General features: G+C 46.8%; 1 protein-coding gene across 4 annotated transcripts in view; it reads right to left on the reverse strand.

Moving 5' to 3' along the window:
* Positions 1 to 25,844, reverse strand: part of LOC144826600 (uncharacterized) — a 497,905-nt gene that overhangs the window by 399,049 nt on the left and 73,012 nt on the right. For 2 of the 4 annotated variants that reach the window (XM_078685106.1, XM_078685104.1), the window contains exon 2: positions 6,653 to 6,755. The exons of the other annotated variants lie outside the window; for them this stretch is intronic. The gene's annotated coding sequence lies outside the window, so the exon portion shown is untranslated. The remainder of the gene's footprint in view (positions 1 to 6,652; positions 6,756 to 25,844) is intronic. 4 annotated transcript variants of the gene reach the window in all.

Below are 25,844 nucleotides of genomic sequence, written 5' to 3' on the forward strand. Positions count from 1 at the left end.
AAAGAGATTCCGTAAGGGCATTTCTCAAGTATCTCCGATTGAAACGCCGAATGAGAGAGAGACGGTTGCTCTACCTCAAAAATAGTAAGTAGGACCCATACCATAGGTAATATGTGGTCTGTCGTCAAGCAAGATATCAATTGACCTCTGCGCTGAGGCTTCGTGTTTTCCGTTTCCCGGGAACCGAATAAGATTAATGCAGGCTGACTTTCAAATAATCCTTAAAGTGAACCCAGGTTGAAGGCGTTAAAGCGTACACATTCGGGGGCAGTAACTATCGTGTTTTCGCTGATCACACGTATAGTTTTATTTTAAGCGCCCGTCCATAGAAACTATATACAAGATAGCCCCGTCCTCAGAGTGCGTAAATAACTGCAGGCCTTTTGTAAACAAGCGAGCTTTGCCGTATGTAAGATAACAATGCACATGGAGCGCGTTTACCATTAATGCATATGCGCTATAAGTGGGTACGGGTTGTTTTCAATATGAAAGTGTAATTAGTTCTAATGGCATGTTTCAATTGAAGGAAACTTTAGTTCATGTTAGACACTAGCTGGAACCCTTCTAAAATCCTGTAGAGCGTTAGTAACACCCTGTATTAAATACTAGTAAGGCGATGTAACCATGATTGTGCATTTGGGAATTATAAAAGAGCCTGATTCGATCCTTCCCTTTCTTGTCCTCGTAGGTGATCGAAAAGTGGCACATATACGATTAATTCCGAGATTCCCCACCGGCTGGTGGATGAATCAGATGCATAAATAGCAGATGGTAGGTAAGATTAATACTACGTCCACACCTAGAAATAGTGGTTTATGTGAACAATTAAATCTCCCCCCCCTTCTCCCAATATTGTAAATGGTGCAGTGTAGTAACGTCTAAACCTTACTTGCAGATGTGGTGAAGAGAAAGGTTTTGGACGAGTGATTACTTCGAAGCAGGAAACATTGTCGGCTGACAGTTTCTCCTTCCCTCGGCTTATAGAAAGAGACGCAGGTTATTGAGTGCGACAGGTGAGATAACCTCAGGGTTACATTCTTACCTTCTAACACTAGAACACACCAAATATATTAAAAGTACTTCCTTTCCTCATAGGTTGTCCAGTCGTTGTGTAGTCCTGATGAAGACCCGAGCTGGTTGCGAAAAACAAGCACCGTAAAACAGGGTCGAAACGTCGACGTATTAACACCTACCAGTTGCTACTTAGTTCCAACTTCAAATAGAAAAATATAAGAGGGTTGCAACCAATGTACAGTAATTTTTTGGACTGGTTTTTAATTTTTGTAATATATGTATAGTTGTTGAATCGCAGTGAATGTCATTTCCTTCTTGTTTTCACTTTCATGCACTTTAATCACGTATAAGCTCATTGTTTGTTTTTGTTTTGGTCTTAGGAAGTTTTGTTTAGGACAACCTTCTAAATGTATGTATAACAGAGATATTTGTACAACTAATGTCTTCTAAAACAATGAAATATATAGGATTAAATCCAAAGAATGGTGTGTTAGTTTAGTTTGTAATTTGATATTTGTAACTTTGAAGTAACAGTGCAAATACTCCCCCTTTTTTGTCATAAGGACAACCAAAAGAAAATATTTCTTCCCAACTTGACCACACAGGGAGCAGCCTTTGGAGGGAGTGGGTGCTGTATATCCTTGGGACATGGGAGACTGATCCCCGAAGCTCACGGGTTCAGCACTGAGATCCCAGTCCCGACTTATCCCCAAACTCATCTGGGCCAATTACTCATATCACCATGGTATAGTTGTATTGTTGGTTTTCCTTTTGGTTTAAAACGAGTGTATTCTTTGTATAAGCCATGAGTTATTTGGGGACACCTGTGTGCAAGTGGAATGTAAAACCTGGAACATTTAAGCTTTATATGGACTTATTTTCGGGGCAACCCTATCATACCTAGGGAAACAAATGAAGCTACGCGAACAGAGTCGAGAACTTGTGAAAATGCTGTGTTTTCTCTTTAGATATCTGTTACTTTTGACATGTGAACTATAAAAGGGTAAGCAACAATATACTTTGAAACTTTTTTAAATCAATAAAAGGTTTGACTTAAAAGCAGTCACCTGTCCTATGCTCACACTTTGGACACACTGAGGACTTGCCTGCAATCCCTTGGTGACTCAGCCGCCCTTATATCCACATTACAATAAAGGCTGAGTGGTGGGCTCGCCCTATGTCCACACCACTGCACCCAACCCTAAGCACGTGGTGAACCCCTGCTGCACATTGCCTTTGGCACAGTCTGTGGCCAGACCCTGTACCACCTCTCCATGACCCAACACCCTTCTAGCTCAGCCTTCAGCCCTTTACAGCAAATCATATTTTGTTTTATGTTATGCGGTAAGCTCTATGCTGGGGCCTTACCTTCTCTGCACCCATCACTTGGGTGAAAAGACAATTACATACATGAAAAAAGCTTCCCTCCTGAACTATCCAATTTCCATTTCATCTTATGAAGGCTTACAGACAAGCCTGGAGTACAAAAATGGATTGTTGGTTGCATTACTCCACCTTCACAAAGCCTATGACCCTCTTTCAGAATAATTGGTTCAGTTCATTAGTTATTGCAGCAAGGTTATTTAAATATAATCTTTGAGGTCCTCAATGAGGTCATTTAACAGGTCATGAGTAATGTAATATGCCATGTCATGAGCAGTGTATGGCGAGGGCATAAGTTTTAGTTAGCTCAGTACATTTTAACTGGTGGTTTTATACACTGGTTTTTATTTTATGTCAACACCCAGCTGGAAATTTCATTTTAACCTTTATTTCATTGATTTTCTACGGTTTGTATTTTTTAACACGCTAATCTCTTATTACCACATTGAATCTTAACCTTTGCAATATATAGCCATTGCTCTCTAGTCATTTCTCCCTCTAGCTCTCTCTCTCGCTATCTCTCTCTCGTTATACTGGGAATAATACTTTACTCTTAAACTGCAGAGTAACGTTCCCACTGAGTAAGACACTGCAATATGTCGATGTAATGTACCACAAATTAAACAAGCATTTGCAATGCAATAGGTCTCGCATTAGGAAAGTTTGAGCTATTGGTATTGTAAATGACATTTTTTATTTATGTGTTGGTTTTGAAAATAGCGAATTTAATAGCTTTGTCATTTACAATGCCAATAGTTTTAACTTTCACAAATGTGACACCTATAGCATTTGTAATGCAATATGTGTTGTATTAACGTGATTTCGATGTATTGATATTACAAATCAAAATGGTTCTTACTTTTTTTTATAATTAATTCTTAAATTAAAGTTATTGTAATTTATAATGGCAATAGCTGAATCAAAACAAAAGAGTCAAAGATAACACCGGATGTACCAGCTAAAAGTCTATTCATAACAGTAGTAAAGAAAGACACCGTGTGTTAGTTTAGTGAAAGTGCACAAAAAAACTTGTGAAAAGAGTAAACACTGTATATTGAGTGAAATGAAATAAAGTGGGCACAAACCATGCCCGTGTGTTATATTGCAAAGGGTGGAGTGAAAATGCAACTGTATTCGGAAAAACAGTGACACAGTAAAACCAACGTGTAGCACCGTGCGCTCTAAACATAGCGTGTCATGATGCAGGCGATCTGTAACACACTTACTCAAACCGAAAGTGAAGGAATAGCCTGCTACTATATTTCCAACCGATAGCAGTAATGAATCTAAGTCAATGGAGATAGAGCCGGAGGAGGAGCCAGACTGGCGACCAAAATGGCCGCTTAGGCTCTCGGCTCCGCGGACCTCCTTCTCCTGCCACTATATCCTGTTAATAATCCTGCGCCCTTGCAACGTCCCGGCACGGCCGAGAAGAAATGCTGTAGATCGGTGAACCCCTGAACATCCTACCTGTCCGGTGGACGGAGTTAAGGCGTCGAGAAGTGTGTGGCCTACACCTGATTTGAAACCGGGACCTGTGGTACTGTAGTGGCCGCCCCCGAGTTGAACAACAACGGCAGCGAGGAACGAATAAGTGCCGGTCCGGTGGACGAGATTGGGGATCCTCCCGAATTGGATTGAAGTCCGCGCGTTCTATCAGCGGCGGCACCGCCATCAGAATTGGATGCTCTGCCTGTGACTGTAGTGGGCCCCCCCCATCGTCTGCCCCGCAGAACGGATTCCCCACACGCAGATTGCGCATACTCTGCATGGGAGGACTACACTCGATCCCGGCCGACTGTGTCCCAGTCTTTCAGGGACTCTTCACCGACTGGCAGACAGCAGCTGCGGGTGTTTCTCTGCTTCGCGGACTGAGTGCCGTGCGTGGAGTGTCTTGTAAGTGATTGCGGTTGGAAGGGGCCCGGCTACGATCATGCCTAGACCCGCCGAAGACGGCACCATGGTCCGACTGGAGGCTTCGCATGGGCTTGTCTCCTCTAATGGAGCTACGGCTGGCGCGCAAGGGGCCACTAATGGGGGAGAGAACGCAGACACCCGGTTGGGCGATATTATGGTGGCTATTGTAGAACTACACCTCTTCTTGAGCCAGAAGATGAAAGCCCTGGAGTGCAGTTTTGATGTTGCTATGTCGGGGATGGGTCCGTGCATGGCAGACTTCACTGTTGTGGATGGGTCCTCGGTAGCTGTGATACATGATGCGGACTGGCAGTCGGATACCGCCTATCCCCTGGAATTCACGGTGCGGGACTGTACAGGAGGCGGCTTGTTTGCCCAAGATGGCCAGGCACACTGCATTATTGAGCGGCGCCCGGTGTCCATTGCGGGACTGGAGGGTCGGAGGGAGGGACTGTTTTCGGGCATGTTACTCAGTGTCGTCCTCCCTACGGCCTCTAACGAAGAGCTGCGGTGGCGCCAGGACACGTCTTTCTTATTTCTCCCGGACTTTGTACCATCGACCATGCGACGACAACCGGGCTTCCTGAGGGCTCTTGGATGTGCTGGGGATGTGGGGCTTCACAGTGCTCTGTTGTATGTTTCCGGACTCCAGAATGACTCTCGAGCCAGCCCGATACTTTGACTTGCTTGCAATCGCAACAAATGGTGTGGGTCGCATTCATACACTGGATCGGGTGGGTCTGGGTTGAGGATCATGTAACTGCTTCATCTGGTGCCTGTGCGAGCCTTTCACGTATGTTAACGGGGTGCGGAAGGCTAATTGGCGATTAATGATTCCACTACTTGGTCGATTTTCGCATTAACACTCGCCACTTTTCTACATGATGGATCGCGAGGGTCTGGACTGAACTTGATTGGGCAATGACCCTTTTGTTTTTGCTGGGTTGTATATGTGGGTGTGGGGCCGGTTGTGCATCTGTTTATTCTGATTATTGTTTATCTGATGTGCCTGAGACGGGGTTTGCTATTCTGTGGTGCCGGGGTCGGACGGGGTGTTTCTCCCTTTTTTCTGTTTGCGGCTCCCCTACAGACTGTCTCTGATTTGCTATGACTTGCTATTCTTATGATAGGGGGTGTCAGCTTTTGGCGGGGGGATGGGAGTCTGGGAGCTCGTAACGTATTGTAACATTCTCCTCCTCCACCTTTTTCCCTTCCTTGGGGTGTAGTTTAGGGGGCAACAGGCACACTGCTATTGGGGTTAGGTCGTAGCCATCTGCAGGGGTGTAGGGTGGGGGGGTTGTGTTTTTTTTAATTTTTCTTTGTTATTTTCTATGACCATTCTATTCCCTTTTCCTTTCTTCACAAGATCTGTGGCGTGTTCTCCTGTTTTTCACCATCATATCTGGGTGTCACTTGTATGCTTCGTAAATCCTGTATTTCCGATGGGTGGATGGTATGGGGGGATGCCTGCGGTCATTGATATTTACCTGACTTGACTCAGCTTTTATTGCTATTAATTTCACTGCTGCCCGTGACTGTATGGTGTTTCTTCACTTCATTTGCCTGTTTACAGATATGCTGTGTTTCGTTCAATGACACCCGTTATGTATATTTCTCCTCTTGTGTTATAATAATAAAAATATATTTAAAAAAAAAAAATAAAAAAATGGAGATAGAGCCCCAATGTTAGCATTAGCGATTACAAATAATAATAACCTAATGTGTGGCAAAATGCTAGAAAAATACACTCACTAAAACACTGCTCTAATGTTGCCACGCTGGAGATTTAAACTCGAGATGGGAAATCTAAACAAGACGGAGGGCATTGCTGTGGGGAGGGGGGGGGAGGAGAAATGCGACACGGCGGGCAGGGGAGGGGGCGGAGCGGGGAGAGCGGCATGAGGGTGTAAAGCAGCAGGGGCCTTTGAAGTGAAGCTAAACTGTGAGAGGAGTGCGGCTCAGGCAGAGCGCACGCTGGGGGAAGCTTGTGGGGCGGAGCGGGAAGAGCTGCTGGGGAACAGATGGCTGGCGATTTGATGCTGTGCACGCGCATTTTAGGTCATAGACCTAAAAGCGCACGGGCACAGCATCAAATCGCCAGTTAGTTAAAATCTGTTTAAGCCCCTATAGTCTCGCTCCGCTCAATGCCCATGCGCACTGACAGGGCGCGGGACCTAAAAACTTTGCGAAATGACATTCGCACTATGCACTAGCCCAGACTGTTCCATGCAATAGAGTGAACAATGCATGTGATAAAGAGGAAGTGAATGGTGGTGTAATGTGTGGAACAAAGTAAGGAAAATCCATTCTGTACAACAGCTTTTCCACCATCCCTTACCGTCGCAACCAGGCTCATTTACAGGTGCGAAACATCCGATTCCGATTAGTTTTTCTATGGGATGGTGGAAATTGACTTCCCACTCAGTTCTAGTTGAAGGGGCCTGTGGAAAACAGAGTGTTAAGATTAGAAAGATTTCTAATGTATTCACGGAGATATATGAGATAATAAAAACTGTGATAAAGTAACTGCAGTTATAAAAAAAGTATGCAATTATATATTTACATATCTTGGCTTTCGCAGGGCATGCGGAGTGAAATCTTCGTGGACGAAGTGAAAGATCAGAGGGTACGTCCAAGACATTGTGTGCCACACATTAGTTCTCATACATCTTACCTTTAACTGTATACATTTGTTTGTCTTTTTTTCTATTAAATCAAATGGTTTAACGGGCATCTTCTCAGATTTAACATGAATTGGATCCTTACTAAGGACCAAGACCAACTTCTAAATCTTGCTTCCTTGAGTATGACTTATTGTAGAAAAGTGAAGTGTAAATTGGAACAAGTCAGGATTTAGTTCTATTCAAATGCAGAAAATAAAACTCACAATTCGTGAATCAGGCACTTTATGATTTCAGATTGAAAATCACATTGAAATTGGTGTTCCTTAACATATTGCTATAATAAGATTTACAGAGGAGTTTTTTTTAATGGTTAAGTATTAGAAACACTCGCCTCTGCATGGGATAGACTGTACTCATCAAAATGTGTTCACACTTACTGAAGCCACACACCTGTTCTGTGCGGTGTTAGTTGCCACCTGTTCGTACAATCTTAAGACCTTCTAGTAACACCTTCAAATAAATATTTCCTGGGGTTTGATAGCTACACTGTTTTTGAAGAATGAGTGCAAAATCACTATGTGTACCTTGCAAACTAGCAATGATTCGGTCAAATAGTTTTAGTAACTAAAACATCAGTAGACCACAATAGTAATTAACTTCTTGGGAACATATTGTATTAATAGGTGTTGAGGCACTTGAGGCACTTCAACTTGTCATTTGGTGAAGTGGGAGCGGTTTGCCAACTTAATGTGTATTTATAACACTGATAGTGACTGGTTCACTTTCTTGCATTGTTTTTTAGAGCGGCTCTCAGATGTGAATTACGGGATTATTTCTGCATACTTCAGCCACAAACATGAAAGTAATAAACGTCCATCTTGCACTTGTATCATGCCAAACCAAATATATCTAAATGGATCCCAGTTTGCTTTATTATTATTTCTAGGAGTCAGACTTCAGGATGAACATCACCGACATCAACACTAGCATTTTCAGCGTTTGTATTGGTTTCCCATTTATTTGTTTACGTTGCCATCAGGTTTACTTTGTGTGGAGAATTAGACTATATGTTCCTGCATATCCATCCACCAATTACTTTGCACTTCCAACCCTTTAGCTCATAAGCTGACCTGGGAAGAGGAGTGATCTAGCAGTAGACTAGGATGCTCCACCTCATCCCAGTCGTTCCAGGAAAACTTATCCATGCTCTGGTTACGGCAAAACTAGAATATGATAATAGTCTATACTTTGACCTTCCGGCTTCCCCTATCTAGTGTCTACAAATTATCCAGAATTTTGCTGCATGCCTCGTTTTGAAGACCCCTCCTCCCCAGTTCACCAGATTCGCCACAATTGCGACATCTTCACTGGCTTCCGGTTACTAAGAGAATACAATTGAAGGCACTTACTCTGGTTTTCAGAGCCTTCACGAATAAAGGCCTACTCTACCTTAGGAGAAGACTCAACTCTAGTCAGAATGCTAAGTTCCAACAACCACAAGTTTCTATATGTACCCCACATACATCAAGCCAGACGAGGTGGGGGCGCCTTCACGTATATGGCTTTAAAATTGTGGAACACTAAGCTGCTTAATCGGAGCTGCATACCCTCGGAATCCGTCTTCTGACTTAGACTTAAGACCGTTCCGTTTGATACTTCTCTTGTGGCCAAGCAATCTTTAGTTGCTCCTTTACTCTTGCGAGTTTTCCGCTGGCATCGGGACACCACCTTGCAGGTAGCTGTGAGCTCCATAAATGCCAAACCAAAGGGGATGATGGACGGAGTGTTGAACATTGCAAGCACTCAGCCCCACTCAACTGATCTGGGTTTAATACATCATCATTCTTTAGCTCACTCCACCAGCCCAGTTCAGACATGGCCATATGCAAATCAGTCTGACCCTTTGCCTCATGGGAACAGACCAGCCTTAACTGCCAAGCCATGTCTTCCCTGAACCAGAAACAAGCATCCTGGGACCGGTTTCTGGCTAATCAGCCGTCATCACCCAATAATGCCCAGACGCGAGTCCCTTGCTCACTGCCACTGGATTCAAGGTAGCATGGCTGATGATTGGCGTTACCCAGAAACCAGTCCTAGGATGCTTTTTTCCGGTCCAGGGAAGACATGGCTTGGCAGTTCGGGCTGGACTGTTCCCATGAGGCATAGGATCAAGACTGATTTGCATATAGCTATTTCTGAACTGGGGTGGCAAAGTCAGCTAAAGAATGGTGATGGATTCAACCCAGATCAGTGACTTTGGGTGAGCGTCCATCATCTCCTTGTGTTTGCTTTGCTCCTTAAATGCCATCAATAAAATAAACTAGTAGTGGACTGACGGTTTACCAGATTCTGGCGTGTAAATACCCAATATACTAATATCCTCTTATGCACATAGTGTTTTCTTTCTGCATTCTTGCATCCCTAAATACCATGCTATCCCAAATAAAGTACTCTATTTTGCTAAAATCTGGTATGAAAACAGACCTTTACTTAAAACCTGGCTGCCACCTCTTTGCTTGTGAATGGCCCTCTCCCTCTCTTTCATCATCTGCATGCCTCCTCTCCGAGTGCACAACCTTCCGTCACATGCATGTTCGCCTTAATCTCTATTGTATTTCTGCCAACTGACTACAACCGATTTACGATGATATAACTCCGCTACCAACGAGTGCCATAGCCCTGCAACCTAATACCCAACCTCCTCTAGTCCATCCATAAATTCCAATACTTATGTGCGTTGGTCATATACCCCTACCCCCTACAACTAATGGGCACGAATAACTTATTAAATTAAATCCACTGCAAGAAACTAGAGTGAATGCACGGAATGGTTAGCTTGACCACATAAGATTAATCAAAGTAGTCAAAAATAACCAATACTGGACTAACCACTGACCTTGGCTTCCAGAATCGCATGATGCCCAGCATAAACTGATTCAACCCCTTGTCAGGGGTAGTAAGCACAATATAAATAGTATTCCAATTACAAAGTAGGGGATTTTTTTTTTCTGAAGTTCATTTAATTCCAAGTTTTTTGGCTTACAAATGCTAACTATATGTTTTAATATACACCAGGCACCTCCAACATGTTCCACATTAAGATCTACAATATAAATCCTCCTGAGCTAATAGCACAAATTATTAATCCGTGACCAATTCATACAAGATTGCATTAGCCCCTTGCATGCTGGACTAGTAAGGACCATTGCATCAGGTAAGGTCACCAGAAATAACATAAAAAGGTTTTTCTCTTATAATTTTGACTGTCGCTACAAGTCATAGGAATGATGTACACAATGCATTCTGGCACAAAGATTATCAAGCCTCCCCAAAGCATCATGATTAATTATAATATCCTTGAATTTATATTTTCTGGAAAGATCAGCGTATCAGTTCAGAAACTACACATGTACTCTGAAATATATCATTTTCACGTTTGGAAGTGCACCTAAATAAATAAAACCTTTTCATTTACTAGATTAGACTATACAAAGGTGAGTGACTCCGTGTTACATGGAGAGGTGCATGAATTAGGTGGCGGAGAATTGTTTGGTCTGATATGGCGTTTTGTGTGTCACACTAATCATCCAGGTATGGTACACATAATTGGAAGCTCTAGTCTAGATCAATGTATGTAAACATAGGAAATAAGCAATCAATGAAAATTAAAAAAATAAAATATGGATCTGGCTGTTCCCCAAGACAAACATTTCAATGGGACTCAACTGAAAATAATTAATAGTCCCACACTTTTGAACAGCACCTCATTCAATGAAGCACTTCAACATGCCTGTGGCGACATGAATGGCACACTCATTCCATAAGACATTCACCCAAACGTGGCCACTTATAGGCAACATCTCACCCAACATTCTTCAAATCATGCATTACCGAGTAGCTATTTGTCGATTCCGAAGGCGCTTAGAAGAAGAGGTACGAAAGTGCAATATAAATGGCAAAACAGTACTGCATGCACGCCAATGTTGACCCATCAGCGTGTGCTTCTAAGCACTGCCCTTGCTGTAAATACTTGGCCACCATCTGTGCATGGAGCCAGCCGAACAGTAAAATGTTTATAATAAAATTTAGCAGGTTAAAAGAATTGTCATGACGATACACATCCAATGTGTTCACCCTTTAAAAAAAACTATTTAACGACGATTCACAATTTTAAAGCTGTCATTTATCAATGATGGTTTCAAATAATTATATTTGAGATTTTCCCTTAAGTAAAATCATGTGCAAAATCCACAGTAAACAGTGAAATGACCATAACCGAGGACATTAAATGACACTCAAAGGAGGCAATCCAAAGAGGCCAACTCAAAATTAAAAGCAAAGCTCTGAAACAGAGGTGAAAGTCAAAACTGAAAGATCAGGAACGGTGCTGTAATAGGATATGAGTGATTATGTAGTGGAAAAGCTGAAGCTCTAGGTATTACAAATTAAGATAGTTTTTAAAGTGGGGCGCTAGGTGGCGCACTTGCGGAATGGCCGCGGCGACGTGAAGCTCCCGCAGACCGGTGTTAAATCCTATAATTATCCTGTGTTTCCAGCCTTACTAATTGCCTGCACATGACGCCGCTGTAAAGAGGACAACTGGGGGCAGCAGCGGACGGAATTTTAGCCTCCCACCCCTCGTACTGCCAGTGGGCCGAGAACTGTTGGCTCCCTCCGGGTTGCGGCGCTCTGGGGTGTGGAGCCTGGAGGCGGCCGGAGAGTTCACGCGAGTGCCGAGGTCTCCACGAGGCGGGCAGGCCACGCGGACGAGCACCCTCGCATTGCAGAGACCGCCGCACCGTGAGCACTACAGTGGTACTATGTGGCAGATAGCGAGAGCTGACGGAATTGTGTGGGGACCTGCAGGCTATAAGGGACGGCTGCCCTGGTGTTTAAGCCACGGCTCTGGGTGCCGGTTTCCATGTGGATGGCAAGATGGAGACCCGAGCCTGGGATGCATGAAAGGTGGATTGCTACCGTTGTGGCCGCTGGTGGCGAAGTGACCTACGTGGTGGCAGTGGAGACGCTCTGCTTCTAGTGAGCCCAACTGCTAGATTGTGCCATTTTTTTTGCCCACAACTGCCGCGACGCTGGGGGGCTGATACCTTGCCTTGGTCTTGTTGAAGTCGCTCCTTAATGCACACGCTGTAGGAGTTGGATGGACAGTATCGGCTTAGTGGCTCGGCGTGTGCTCTGGGCCCTGGATGACCGCCCTGTCAACCACGCATTGCACACTGTGTGCGGAGCCGTCCCTGTGACTGCGCTGGGATAGAAACCTCTGGACTGCACAGCACTTGGGCTGACTTGGCTGTCATTGTGGCGTTATAGGGCCTCTGCCATCTAGGTACATCATTATTTAGGCGGTAGCGGAGGTCATGCTGCGCCATCTCTGACCAGGAAAATGAGCCTCGCCGGCTTGATCCACGTTTGACTGGGCATCATTAAATTCTGCTACATTATTATTTTTTTTTAAAGAAATTTTTTATTGAAATTAACAATAAACAACATAACAGTTCACAAGGCAAAGATACAGTAAGGTGATCAGGAGTCCATGCGGGCGCAGCTCCGAACAGTACAGTACGAGCGGTATAGGCAAGATCGGTAGCGAGGAGGGGGGCAGCGAGGAGACAATGCAATATATACAATTGGTGCAAAGTATTTGGAATGTCATTTAGGGGGACAAGGGAACATCAGGGGTAAGATCCTGTGGGGGAATACATACATTTCCACGATAAGCATTCCACTGTGACCAAATTCTGTTCCATTTTTTGGGTCTGCCCCGTGACAGGTACACGGTCTTTTCCCTAAACATGCACCAGTCCATGTTCTCCTTCCATGCCAATACAGTAGGTGTTCTATGGGAGCCCCATAGCTGTGCAATATCCCTCTTTGCAATCATGTTGCCATGGGTAGCCCGGCTGGTCTGTGTAGTATTATAATCATTTGGTTCCCACACATTCAAGAGACAGCGCCGGGCCTCGGGTAGAAGCAAAACCCCTGTGACCCTCTCCATAAATTGCATGCACTCGGGACCAAAACTCAGCCACCTCTGGACATTCCCATAGAATGTGAAGGAGGTGCCAGTCATGCCGCAGCCGCGCTTACATAGCCCATCCAGAGAATAACCCATTCGAACCAGACTCGGACCAGTGACATACACACGATGAAGGATCTTAAGTTGGACGAACCGAAGGTGGGCAGGTATGGCAACCTCTTTAGGCGAGGACAGTGCAGATTGCCAGTCCTCGTCATCCAATTCCAATCCATCGGCAGTCCATAAAGCCCTGAGGCGCACAAGCAGATCAGCTCTATTATTGACCAGCTTTTTGTAAATCAATGAAATTGTACTATCAGGTACGTAGCCATCCAGGATACGGTCCTCGAGAGGCGAGGATTCAGGAATATCAGTCCCCACAGCAAAGACTGACAGCAGGGCATGACGTACCTGAGCATATCTAAAGAATTCCCTGTCTCCAAGCTTGTATTCAGTCTTAAGTACCTCAAAGGTCTTAACATTTCCTTTAGACCAGAGGTTGCCCACCTTGCTTAGGCCAATCATATCCCATTTGTCAAAGCCTTTCGTCCTCCACAAATTGCCCAAACCTTCAGAATCATACAATGGTGTTGCACGGGTCAGTCTATCACACCATCCCAAGGCCGCATTCGCATCATGCCACACTCGTACAGCGATTTTAGTGGGTCCGGCTAATGTTCTATGAAGCCCCTTAGAATATAGCGCCCTATTGAAATTCCCACCTGGCAAGAGATGTTTGTCCATTTTAAAGGCCGGGGTAGGACCGGAAGCGTAAGTTGCGTGGTTGATCGCACTCAATTGAGAAGCCCAATAATAGTGCCTGATATCTGGGAGGGCAATGCCTCCATCATACCAAGGAAGCGTAAGTTTAGACAGAGCAATGCGCGCACGCCCATCCCAAATCAGCCGCCTCTGCAGGCTCTCCACTTCACGAAAGTAACCCGAAGGAATGGGGTCAAAAGAGTTCTGGAGTGCATATAAAAATCTGGGCAGCGACATCATTTTAAAAAGAGCTGCACGACCCAGTGGCGACAGAGGCAACTGACGCCATCGTGCAACATCAAGCTTGAGCCGTTGAAGAGGGGGCAGCAAATTGCATTCATAGCGAACTGTGGGATCCAAAGTAACATAAATCCCCAGGTATTTGAAGCAAGTCTCAGTTACTTGAATTGGGAATCTACGAGGCAGAGGAGGAAGACCTCCTGCCAAAATGTAGACACATGATTTAGCCCAATTAATAGTGAGACCAGAGTTCCGACCAAAAGAGGTCAAATCGTCAAAGAGCACATTGAGGGATTTCTGAGGGGATGTAAGGTATAGGAGGATGTCATCCGCGTATAGCGAGATTCGATCCTCAAAGTCGGGAATCCACCGATTGACTTTCATCGAAGGCTCCCAACGGAGCCACTCCGCCAATGGTTCTAAGGCAAGGGCAAAAAGCAACGGGGACAGCGGGCAACCCTGCCGAGTGCCTCACCCAAGTGTAAAAACACTGGAAACCCTCCCGTTAACAACCATCTGGGCCAGGGGCCGCTCATAGATAATCCTCACCCAGGCGATGAATGTCGGACCAAACCCAAATTTGGAAAGAGCCGCCCAAAGATAAGGCCATTCTATAGTGTCAAAAGCCATAGTGGCGTCCAAGGAGGCCAAAATGGCCGGCTCAGTAAGAGTCCCAGCTCTCGCGAGAACTCCGTGAAGTCTCTGAAGATTAAGGGCGGTATTCCGGTGTGGGATGAAACCAGATTGATCCGGATGGATCAAGTCGCTAATTACCTTAATCAATCGATTAGCTAGCAATTTGGCCAGTATTTTGGGTTCGGCATTAAGTAATGAAATGGGCCTATATGAGGCACAACGATCGCGCGGCTTACCCTCCTTATGGATTACAACGATGGTAGCTAAGCGCTGATCAACAGGAAGGGAACCAGAGTCGAAAGCCTCAAGAAACATACCCCTTAAGTAAGGCGCCATTTCGTCGGGACGCAGCTTGTACAATTCGATGGGCAAACCATTAGGGCCCATTGCCTTACCAGAACGAAGGGAACGTATTGCGATAGCAACTTCATCTACCGTAAGAGGCGCATCCATTAGATCTCTATCATCATCAGAAAGGCGAGGCAGTGCAATGTCCCGCAACCACAATTGGGAATCCGCCTCATCCCTATCGCTGACCGAGACATACACAGTTCGGAAATGGTCAACAAAGCATTCAACTATACCAGCCGGGTCAGTGACTCACCATCCAGCCTTTCAATCACAGGGACGACACGATTTACTCTCTTTCTTGCCCAGCCACGCAATCAGTTTACCAGCCTTGTCACCCACATCATATATCCTGCCTTGTTGCTCTCTGTTCATCACTTCTCGCCGCATCGGTCACAAGGGCTCTATAATCAGCTTGTTTCAGACTGAGGGAATGCAATTTAGAACGAGTAACACCATCTTCAAGATCACTCTCAAGCACAGTTATGTCGGTTTCGAGGCGTACAAGTTCCTCATATTTAGCCTTCTTGGCGGCAGCAATCAACAACAGAGAATGTCCACGGATGACCGTCTTGAAAGCCTCCCACAAGGAAATAGAGGAAGAAACAGACCCCACATTTTCATTGAAATAATGGTCAATAGATTTTATCAGTTCAGAGCGTGTTTTAGGATTGCGGAGATACCAGGGGTTTATAGGAGCCACTCTATCCTCACTACCCACTCCAGCCTCAACACAAAGCCACAGGGGGAGTGATCAGAAATGCCCCTGGGAAGATGACGAATCTCTCTGATGGAGGATGATTGGGCTGCTGGCATTAAGAAATAATCTAACCTGGAGAGACTACCATGGGCCCCCGAGTGAAAAGTGTATTGCAGCTGCATAGGGTGCATCAACCTTCAACTATCTATGAGCCCAAAGGTTTCCAGCATATCACTCAACCACATTTGAGACCTAGTTAAATCCCTAGAAGTGTAGCGATCCGAAATGCCAGAGACCGCGGAGTTAAAGTCTCCGCCCAGAATCAAAAGACCCTCAGGAAGCCCCAGTATGAGCCACCCAAGGTCAGCAAAGGTGGACACCTGCAGGCCCGGAGGGTCATACGTTGCGAGTATAGAAAGTATCTTACCCTCCCATCTACCAGTGAGCGCAGCATAGCGCCCCCTGTCATCGAGTGTTACCTCATCAATTTCAAGGGGGAGAGAGGACCGGACTAGAATGCCCACCCCTCTGGAGCCGGAGGTGAATCCAGAGTGAGCAACCAGTCGGTATCCACGTCTATTCATAGCCTGGCATGCGTTACCAATTAAATGAGTCTCCTGCAAAAGAACAATATCATGGGAATGACGTCTAAGGAACTGCAGCACAACCCCACGTTTTATCCTGTCTCCCAACCCATTAACATTCCAAGACAGCAGCCTCAACTCACTACCCCCCATCCCCGAGAAGGAAACAGAGCACAGCCCCCACGAGACCCAATGATGGATGCAGATGAGAAAACAATACAATGCCTTGTGAAAAGAAACAAACACACAAACACCCCCCACCGCCCCCAAACTTGAACCCGTTACAACGCCCCCCCACCCTGCACCCCTGCCAAAAGCCACCCCAACTTGCAGTGTGCCTGTAGCCCCATCATAAAACTAATCTACACAAAGAACCCAGGAGGAGGAAGAGTTCCCTTACACCCCCGCCACCCTCGGGCCAACCCAAAATAGAACGAAACAATTATCCAAACTCAGCTGACAAACAGGTGGAAAGTTCAGACATCGGGAACCACAATGTCACTCTTGCTCCGGCGAGCCACCATCGGCGCCACCGGGGTGCTCAGTTCGATTATCTCTTTTCGGCAAGGAATCAAGCCAGTCACTGACATTGTCCGGACGATCGAAGAAAAACGTTCGTTCCTCATATTCGATCCGAAGTCTGGCTGGAAACAACATAGCATACTTAAGGTCCAAATCGCGCAGCCGTCGCTTCACTCCCTGAAACCCCATTCTCTGCCGCTGAACCAGTGGAGTAAAGTCGGGATAGAAGTTCACAGTGGTGTTTTCAAATTTCACAGGGCCGCTCTCCCGAGAAGCTCGAAGCATCCCTATCCCGAAAGTGGAAGAGTTTGGCAATAATGGGTCTCGGGGGGGGGCACCCGGCTTCAGCTTCCCGCCAGATCGATGGGCCCGTTCAACTGCAAAGAATTTACTGAGTCCGGCGGGGGCGAGGTGATTCAGGACCAGATCTTCCACCATGAGGTCGGTGGCAGCGTCCTCGGGATTTTCCGGAACACCTACGATGTGTATATTATTGCGCCGGGCCCTATTTTCAGAATCCTCGAGCCGACGGGCCATCAAGTCACGTGAAGAACGCAAGTTGCCGATCTCAGTCTGTATGTCCGTGACATCAGTAGTCAGACTGGAGGTCTTCAAATCCAACGCCGTGACCCTCTCATTGGTCTTCGCCAGGTCCGCTCTAATCAGCGTGACATCGACCGCCACCGTATCAATCTTGGAGGCGAGGGCCTCATACTGTTGTCCCATGGAGGCCTTCATACTGGTGATGGCACTCATGATGTCCTGAAGCGAAACCTCCGTAAGCGCAGCAGAATCCATCATGGGGTCTTCAGGAGTACGGCCAGTACCGCAGGGGGATCCATTAGGATGGGTGTAGCGATCCATCACATTGGTTTGAGTTTGTCCCCCTCGGAGAGGCGTTTTCGTCTGGCGCTGCTCGGTGTCCGGTCTGGTGGCCATATTGGAAATAGCGCCCCGGAGGGGCCCTCGAGACCTGGTGAAAATGGCCGATCTCAATGAAGCCAAAAGTATACGAAAGTGGGCCAAATTAACGAAAATGCCAACAGGGCAGGAGACCATACCTTCACGGAAGAGGGCACTCAACAGTAGAGCGAAATCAAGCCGGATCCGGGGTAGATCTGAGAGAATGCCAGTCAAGCAGAACCCGGAGTAGGAAAGTGAAACTGAAAGTTGAAATGAGGCCGCCCTGGGGAGGACTCCTGAGGGCGTTGTTGTTCAACTACTCCTCGGCCTGAAGATCAGCAGAGCCCCCAGCCCCGTCCCGTGGCAGGCCGTAAAAGTTCGAGTCGATGTTAAAGCGGCTCCCGACGCCCGATTTCAATTTGGAAAAGAATATTGAGGTCAGCCAAAGGTCGCCTTCAAAAGCCCATCTTCAGAATCAGGATATAGTCAGGATATTTGCGAAGGGCGGTGCGGGTCTCGGGAGCTCTGTGCTCACGCGACCATCTTGGATGTCCGCAAAGCTCCTCCTCTTGCTACATTCTTATAGAGTGACCCCGGATGGATCCCCCTTGGCACAGTGGTACTGCATCATGGGTAAACTGGATGCATGACAACCGCGCCTCACCTTTGAGACCAAAAGGGGAGCAAAACAGGCGCAAGTGGAGAGTGAGAGGGACGAGACGGGACATATGGCTGATAACGCTCCGGGTCCACACACTGATATGCAGACCATTCTAACAGAAATGCGACAAGGGTTTGCCACAATTGTTGATAAGGTAGACACCCTCACCACACAAATGGATTCTATTGCCCATAAGTTTGAAGCGCCTGACAATCGGCTTAAGGAGGCGGAACAACGTATTTCTGACACTGAAGACGTCACAGAACAGCTAAAAAAAGGCTATGAGGCAAATGGATAAACGTATGCGTGTTATTGACGACAAGAACGAAGATATCGAAGCTCGCAGTCGGTGTAACAACGTCTGCATCCTAGGCATGCCGGAGAGCACCAATACGGGGCACCTGGAGCACTATGTTGAACGAATGTTGACTGCGACAATGGATGAAGGACTGCTCTCATCTAAATTCATAGTTTAGCGGGCGCATAGGTCCCTCGGCCCGCGGCCACCTCCTGGGGCCAACCCTAGACCCATAATCTCTCGTCTATTGAATTATCGAGACAGATGTAGTGTTGAAGACGGCCCACGAGAAGAAACAACTCACTTACGAGGGGGTTACATTTACCATCTTCCCTGACTTTACCATGCGGTGCAAGAGGAGAGGAAGAAATTCATTGGTGTAAAGCAGAAGCTTCAACAACAACAAGTGGACTATGCTTTGTTATACCCCGCGAGGTTAAGGGTAACGCATCAAGGGAAACAGACTATCCACACGTCGCCCCAATCTGTGGAAAAATTCCATCAGACACTACAAAGCCAAAAGAGGAGAGCTGCCGCGCAGAGGGATACAGATGAGCTACTACTTTCTGATGTGGAGTGATGAGATGTGCTGTGCGGGAGCGAGACGCATTGCTGGGTGATCCACTAATAACCGACATTGGGAATGTTGATATGGTTTCTAGATATGTACCACTTGAACGTTACCTTTGTTTGGCCTACTGGCCTGGAACTATAGGGCGCTGTCTTGAATGCTTATTATGTACATGTTGGACTGAGTAACACATTTCTGAGTTGCACCGGACACCCTTGCCAATGAATGGTCACAGATGGTAATAGTTCAGTGGCAAGGTTTGCATGCGCTACCTGGTGTGATACCCCAATGGGAGCACCCCTACTGCATTCAGGTTGGGATAAGGGGGGTGGGGGGGAGGTGGGGGAGCACTGTTTTTTTTTTGAGGGGGGTGGAGGATGGAGTTGGGGGAGACTGGCATGATTGGGATGTTTCAGTGGGTGGGGGAGGGGGGCAGGGATGGTTATGACATGCAACTTGTTGGTACCACTGATATGACTGAGATGTGGCATAGACCAAGGAAGAGGCTGCTCTATCCTACTAGAAGGCAGAAATGCGATGTTGATTGTTCAACACCATGACTATGCAAGGGCCTAATTGAGATTAACGGTAATGTTTTGGAATATTAGAGGGTTTAAGGATGCGGGGAAATGCAGACAGGTGTTGGCCTACTTAGATGGATATTGCAAGAAACATCTCCTCATGCTACCTCCACTTTTGCTAGTAAATGGGCGGGCATTAGGCTCTTCTCTTATTCTTCATACGCAAGGGGTACAGCCAACTTGATTAACAAGCATTTACACTGCAATGGTCTCGGCATTATTAAAGGTAGAGCTATTGGCATTGCTCATGACTTTTTTGTGTTTTTTTTAAAATCATAAATAAATGGCAATGCCAATAGCTTAATCGCTCACAAATGCATGACCTATTGCATTTACACCCACACAAAGCCAACCACACACACATACAGAGCCACCCACACAGAGTCATTCACATAGAGCCATCCACACACACAGAGCCACCTACACAGTCACCCTCACATAGACAGAGCCACCCACACATGGAGCCACCTACAAAAAAGCTATCCACACAGAGCCACCCACCCACCCAGAGCCACCCACCCACCCACACAGAGCCACCCCCACACACACACACAGAGCCGACCCACACACACAGCCACCCACACACACAGCCACCCACACCCACACAGCCACCCCCACACACACAGCCACCCCCACACACACAGCCACCCCCACACACACAGCCACCCACACACACACAGCCACCCACACACACACAGCCACCCACACACACACAGCCACCCACACACACACAGCCACCCACACCCACACACACACACAGCCACCCACACCCACACACACACACACACACACACAGCCACCCACACACACACAGAGCCACCCACACAGAGTCTCACCTATAACCGAGTCTGCTTCTTGGAAAGCAGGGAAGAGGCGACCCTTTGATACAGACTCCAGCAGTTGGTGTCCGTAAGGGGCAGATCCCACATTCCTTTCCATGGCTATTACAAGCTGGAACAAACCGATTTAAAGTTGTGTTCTTTAAACGAGGCTAAACATGCCGAATTTGATGTTTCACATATCAAAATATGCATGTACTGGTAATTATGGGCCCACTCCCCCCTCTGGGAAAATTTCGGCAGGTTATAGATGCCAATTTTTACCTAAGGAAATTTGCAGATTATCAGGTAATTACCACAAAACTTGTAATTGCGATCCCTGCGCAAATTGCGCAGGGATCGGAAAAGAACGTGTCACTCGAAACAAGGAAAGCGGATCCCAAATACGACCACCAACCATCCGCTACTTAGGCGAACCAACCATGTATTTATCCACTCATTATAGCTAATCTTCAACGGATGTAATTTTTCCATAATTTTAGCACTTCCAGGTCACGTTTAACAGCAAATCTCAAGGCTCAACGTATTTTAGTAGTCGCCTGGGAGTGGGCGGTACTACCAATGTATAAAGTCATCTAGCATTGGAGTATTAGGAGCACCCCAGCCAATCCTAGTGCAGCACTTACTATCCCCTGGCGAGGCGTTGAAGCGCGTTTTCATTGCGGTGACTGCATTTTCATTGCAGTGAGTGCAATCGGCAGCCCGCGGGGCAGGATGGCAACTGAGAGGATGTGGTGTAACGGTCTGAGCAGCGGTCTTTGGAACCGGGGAACCAGGTTCGAGTATTGGCATGGCCTCATTTTTCTGTGATTCTAGGGAAATCAGTTAATCTCCCCATGCATAACAAAAACCGATAAATGCGCTACATAAAATAAATAAATACGAGTTTGAGATGAATGATATACAAACTGCTCTTAAAAGGATTTAAGGTGTAAAGGGGAGAGCACTACAAGTGTCATGGTATATGAGGGTCGGAAGTTTTATACTTGCCGGAGGCTTCCAGTGTTATGCCAAAGTTAGCATGTGCGCCCACCAATGAGGCGACCAATGAGGCGATACTGTATTGGGGTGAGTTGGAGCAATTGCATCACGGGATGGCTCGGGATATTCCACACACAATACGTTTTAGCACAGGTAGCAGAGAAAATGTTTTCACAAGAGAACATGTATGGAGAGGCCTGTGCTTAGACGGCAGCAGGCGAATACACTCCGTCCCCAGTTTACCCTGCCTTCAAAGTCCCCTCAGTGCGCCTCTCTTGTACTGCTGTACATCTGCGGAGGTGAACCCAGCCTCTGGTTGGCACTTCCTACCCTCAGAGCTGCGTTCTGTGCCACCAGCCTCAGGAAGGCCAGAATTAAGGGGCACATTCATCGCTCTAATTTAACACTTCCCCTCCCGGCCGCAGGCTGTTCCCTCCGTGAGCGCAGGCTCTTGCCAGACACTGACCGTGGCGCACAAGAGCCGCGCCCACTTCTCACTCAACACGGAAAGCTCTCCTACTCCAACACGCACATTACACCTCCCCCCCGCCAGTGCGCGACGGACAGAGGCACCGGCAGGACCGCTGCATCTCTCCCTGGCTGTAACGCTCCAACTTCGCTCTGGTACCTGCTGGCTGCGCACACCGAGCACACTTCGTATGTCCATCGTGGTATTTAAGGAACATTCCCTGTAATTCTGTACTTATTTTTTTTTAGCATAAAAAGACACTTGAGGCTCATGGTACGCTGCATGAGATAATAATCCCCCAGTTTATACAATACCTACAACTGTTTTCTCTGCCGCCAGAGCATGTGCGTACGGTCCTTAGTGCTGCCTCACAGCACACGGTAAAGTCAGACTCACAGTATGCACAGTTAAGAAAGACACGTTAAATACATCCTTCTCATTGTACAAACAAAGTAGAGACAATGTGGACAAAGCAACCGCCGCACTGCAAGCGTATACATTTCAAAGTGTCTGAGGATGTACGGCGAGTTGCAAGCAGTCACATCTAGCGGTTACAGACAAGCACTGTATAGTTAAAGTTGGCTTCGAGCGATGAGCACAACTACCGGGCAGTAAACGGAAATGAGGGCTCGTGGAAGCAAGCGGATGGATGCAAGGGCAGGACGCGGTCAGGCAGAAATGGCTGCCGCAAAGCTCTGACATTTTCGGGATCGGGGGCGTGTTTTTTGTTGAGTGACGGATGAAGTTACGGTGAGAAAGAATGCAAAAAACACGCCCCCAAATCCGAAAAAGACCGGGCTTAAAGGGAGTGACGCCCCTCTCCTCCAATGGCTGGCCAGCATTTACGAGGCCAGCCAATGGAGAAGAGGGGCGGGTTCAAGCCCCCGTACTAAGAATCATTAAATCTGACCGAGACTGTGCAAGCGCAGCCTACGGTCCTCGACCTAAAAAGGGGGTCTCATTTACACTTCTGGGACAGATTCTGGACCCGCTGGGAAGATGTATCATTATGTGGGGCAAAATAATGAACATTGGCTCTACACATATACTCGGGGGGGGGGGAGGGACTTTAATGTTGCTATGATGCCTGTTCTGGATAGGGCGGATGGGGTGGCGCAATACAATAGTAGCGCTAGGGAAGTGTTGCGAGACATTGTAGAGGAGGAAGGTCTTGTGGATAGCTGGAGAAGTCTGTATCCTGGGCTGAAGGAGGAAACTCATTTTACTTCATATACCGGTACATGGGCAAGGTTGGACTCTTGTTTGTTATTTAGGGGGCTAGCTACCGGACTTATTAGTGCTGTGCAACTGGCCAGAACGTACTCTGATCATTAGATCACACTGCATATACCTGGTTATAATAGTCCCAGGCCAACATGGCACCTTCAACCAACCGCCCTTTTAGATGTGGTTTTTAAAACTGAATTGGAGGAAGAGATGAAAGATTTTTTCCCACGCAATAAAGGCTCAGTGGAGACTGTTGAAGTCATATGGGAGGCCTTTAATGTCACAGTGCGAGGATATTGTATGTCTAAAAGCTTTGGGGTTCTGCAGGACATACGGCAAACGATGAGTAAGTTAGAACGGGAACTGAAAGGGTTGGAACAGCGAATGACAGGAAGTGACATAGGACAGGCACATAAGGAATTTAGACTTAAACTATCAGAATATGAGGAGCAGGCCGCAAGAGAAACGAAATTCCGAGGGCGACACTGGGTAGCACGTGCTTACGGGGAAGGTGAGACCGGGTAAGGCTCTCTCGGAGATTACTCTTATCCCACGCTTTGGTGGCAATATATTGGAGATTGTTGGACCGGATGGGGGGGGACATGTAGAGACTGCACGCATTCTAGAGGTTTTTACCACTCATTACACCCAACTATATACAACACAGAATGCTGGAGAGGTGGACGTAGAGGGCTACCTGGGAGATGTTGCCCTTTGTTGGTTGAGTGATGTACACAGGACGTTCTTGAGTCCTCCGATTGAGTTGGACGAGATTAGAGAAGGGATAATGTCCCTGCAAAATGGTAAAGTGCCAGGGCTGGACGGATTACCTGCTGAATTTTTTTAATGTTATATAGACGTCATGGCCCCGGTGCTGCGAGAGGTTTTGGAGGAGTCTCTGGAGGTGGGGGTGCTGCCTCGGTCAATGCGCGAGGTTGGCATCACGTTCTTATTGAAGCCTGGTAAAAAAAACCCGAGGTCTGTGATTCATACCGCCCACTTTTTTTTAATAAACTGCGATGCGAAAATCTTAGCCAAAGTGCTAGCAAACCGACTGACACAGATAATACTTCCAGATCAATTGGGATTTGTGCCGGGTAGGGCTACTACACAATCTACGTACCCTCTTTTCCTTAATGCAAACTGTGGAGCCTACGTTCCCGGTTGCGGCCATGTTCCTTGATGCATCCAAAGCATTCGACACTGTTGAATGGAGATATTTGTTTGCTGTATTACGAGCCATGGGTTTCCCTCCACTTTTTATCTCTTGGGTAAAATTACTATATAACGCACCTACGGCTAGAGTACTCATCAACGGTCATCTTTCCACTGCAATCTCAGTAATAAGAGGCACTAAACAGGGTTGCCCACTATCCCCGCTCCTTTTTGCTATCGCTATAGAGCCGCTGGCCTGTAGATTGCGGCAGCTACATAGAGAAAGTGCGTTTAAATGTTTTCTACGCCAAATCTCGGTATCACTCTATAGGGACGACGTCACGCATGTCGTAGATCCTCAACAGAATCTGAACCCACTGCTCCGGGAGTTTATGATGTTTGGCGGCATGTTAGGAGTTCATATAAATTGGACGAAATCGCTGTTCTTTCCGCTTACGCCAGCAGGTACAGACTTTTCCTTAGATTATCCATTGGAATGGTGTCACACTGACCTTCGCTATTCAGGTAGCAAAGAACAGAGAAGAAACACTGACTAAATTATGGGACTGCCATTACTAAATTGACCGCGAGTGTGACCAGGTAGATCTCCCTTCCCCTGTCAATGGCGGGTAGAGTCTCGCTTATTAAGATGGTGGTCTTGCCTCGTTTCTTATATTTATTTCTTAATATCCCGTATTATCCATGCGCTTTCTTTTTTAAAACTCTACGTACAGAACTGATACGGTTGGTATGGGGTGGGAGGCAGTCAAGGCATAGGTGGGCAGTCATCACACAACCTTATGATATGGGGGGGGGGTTCGATATCCCCGACTTCAAAGTTTATTATATGAGCGCACAGGGACACTATGCGTATCATTGGATGGCACCCACACTGTTCATGCCACAATTGGCGGCGGAGGATTGGCTGGCGCAACCGCTCCCCTTAAACAGCATCATACATGGCCCGGTAGAGGTAATAGATACGCAGCCTACCACAATCACATGCACGGTTGCTGCATGGCGACGTATGGCAAGGCTCCTGCAGATCACATTGTTGTACTCGCCACGACTGCCTCTCACAATCACCCGAAAATGGTTTTATTGCAGGAGGCGGGGTTTCGGGCCTTGTGCAGACGAGTCAAAAGAGCTACGTGGGGGGACTTATTTCTAAAGGGAGTGTTTCGCACCATGCCCCTGTTTAAGGATATGGTCCTTACTCCCCTGGATGTATTCTATTACACACGGCTATGACAAGGAATGAGGGAGGTTCTTGAAGATTTTCCTAAGGAGCCTGTCAATATGGCACCATTGCAGTCTATGCTAAATTCTGAAGATGGGAGACACTTAGTATCAAGTATATATAATAGTGTAAGAACGAGTAGACAGGAAATAGAG

The sequence above is a fragment of the Lissotriton helveticus genome, chromosome 3_2 (genome assembly GCF_964261635.1).
Source record: "Lissotriton helveticus chromosome 3_2, aLisHel1.1, whole genome shotgun sequence".
NCBI lineage: Eukaryota > Metazoa > Chordata > Amphibia > Caudata > Salamandridae > Lissotriton > Lissotriton helveticus.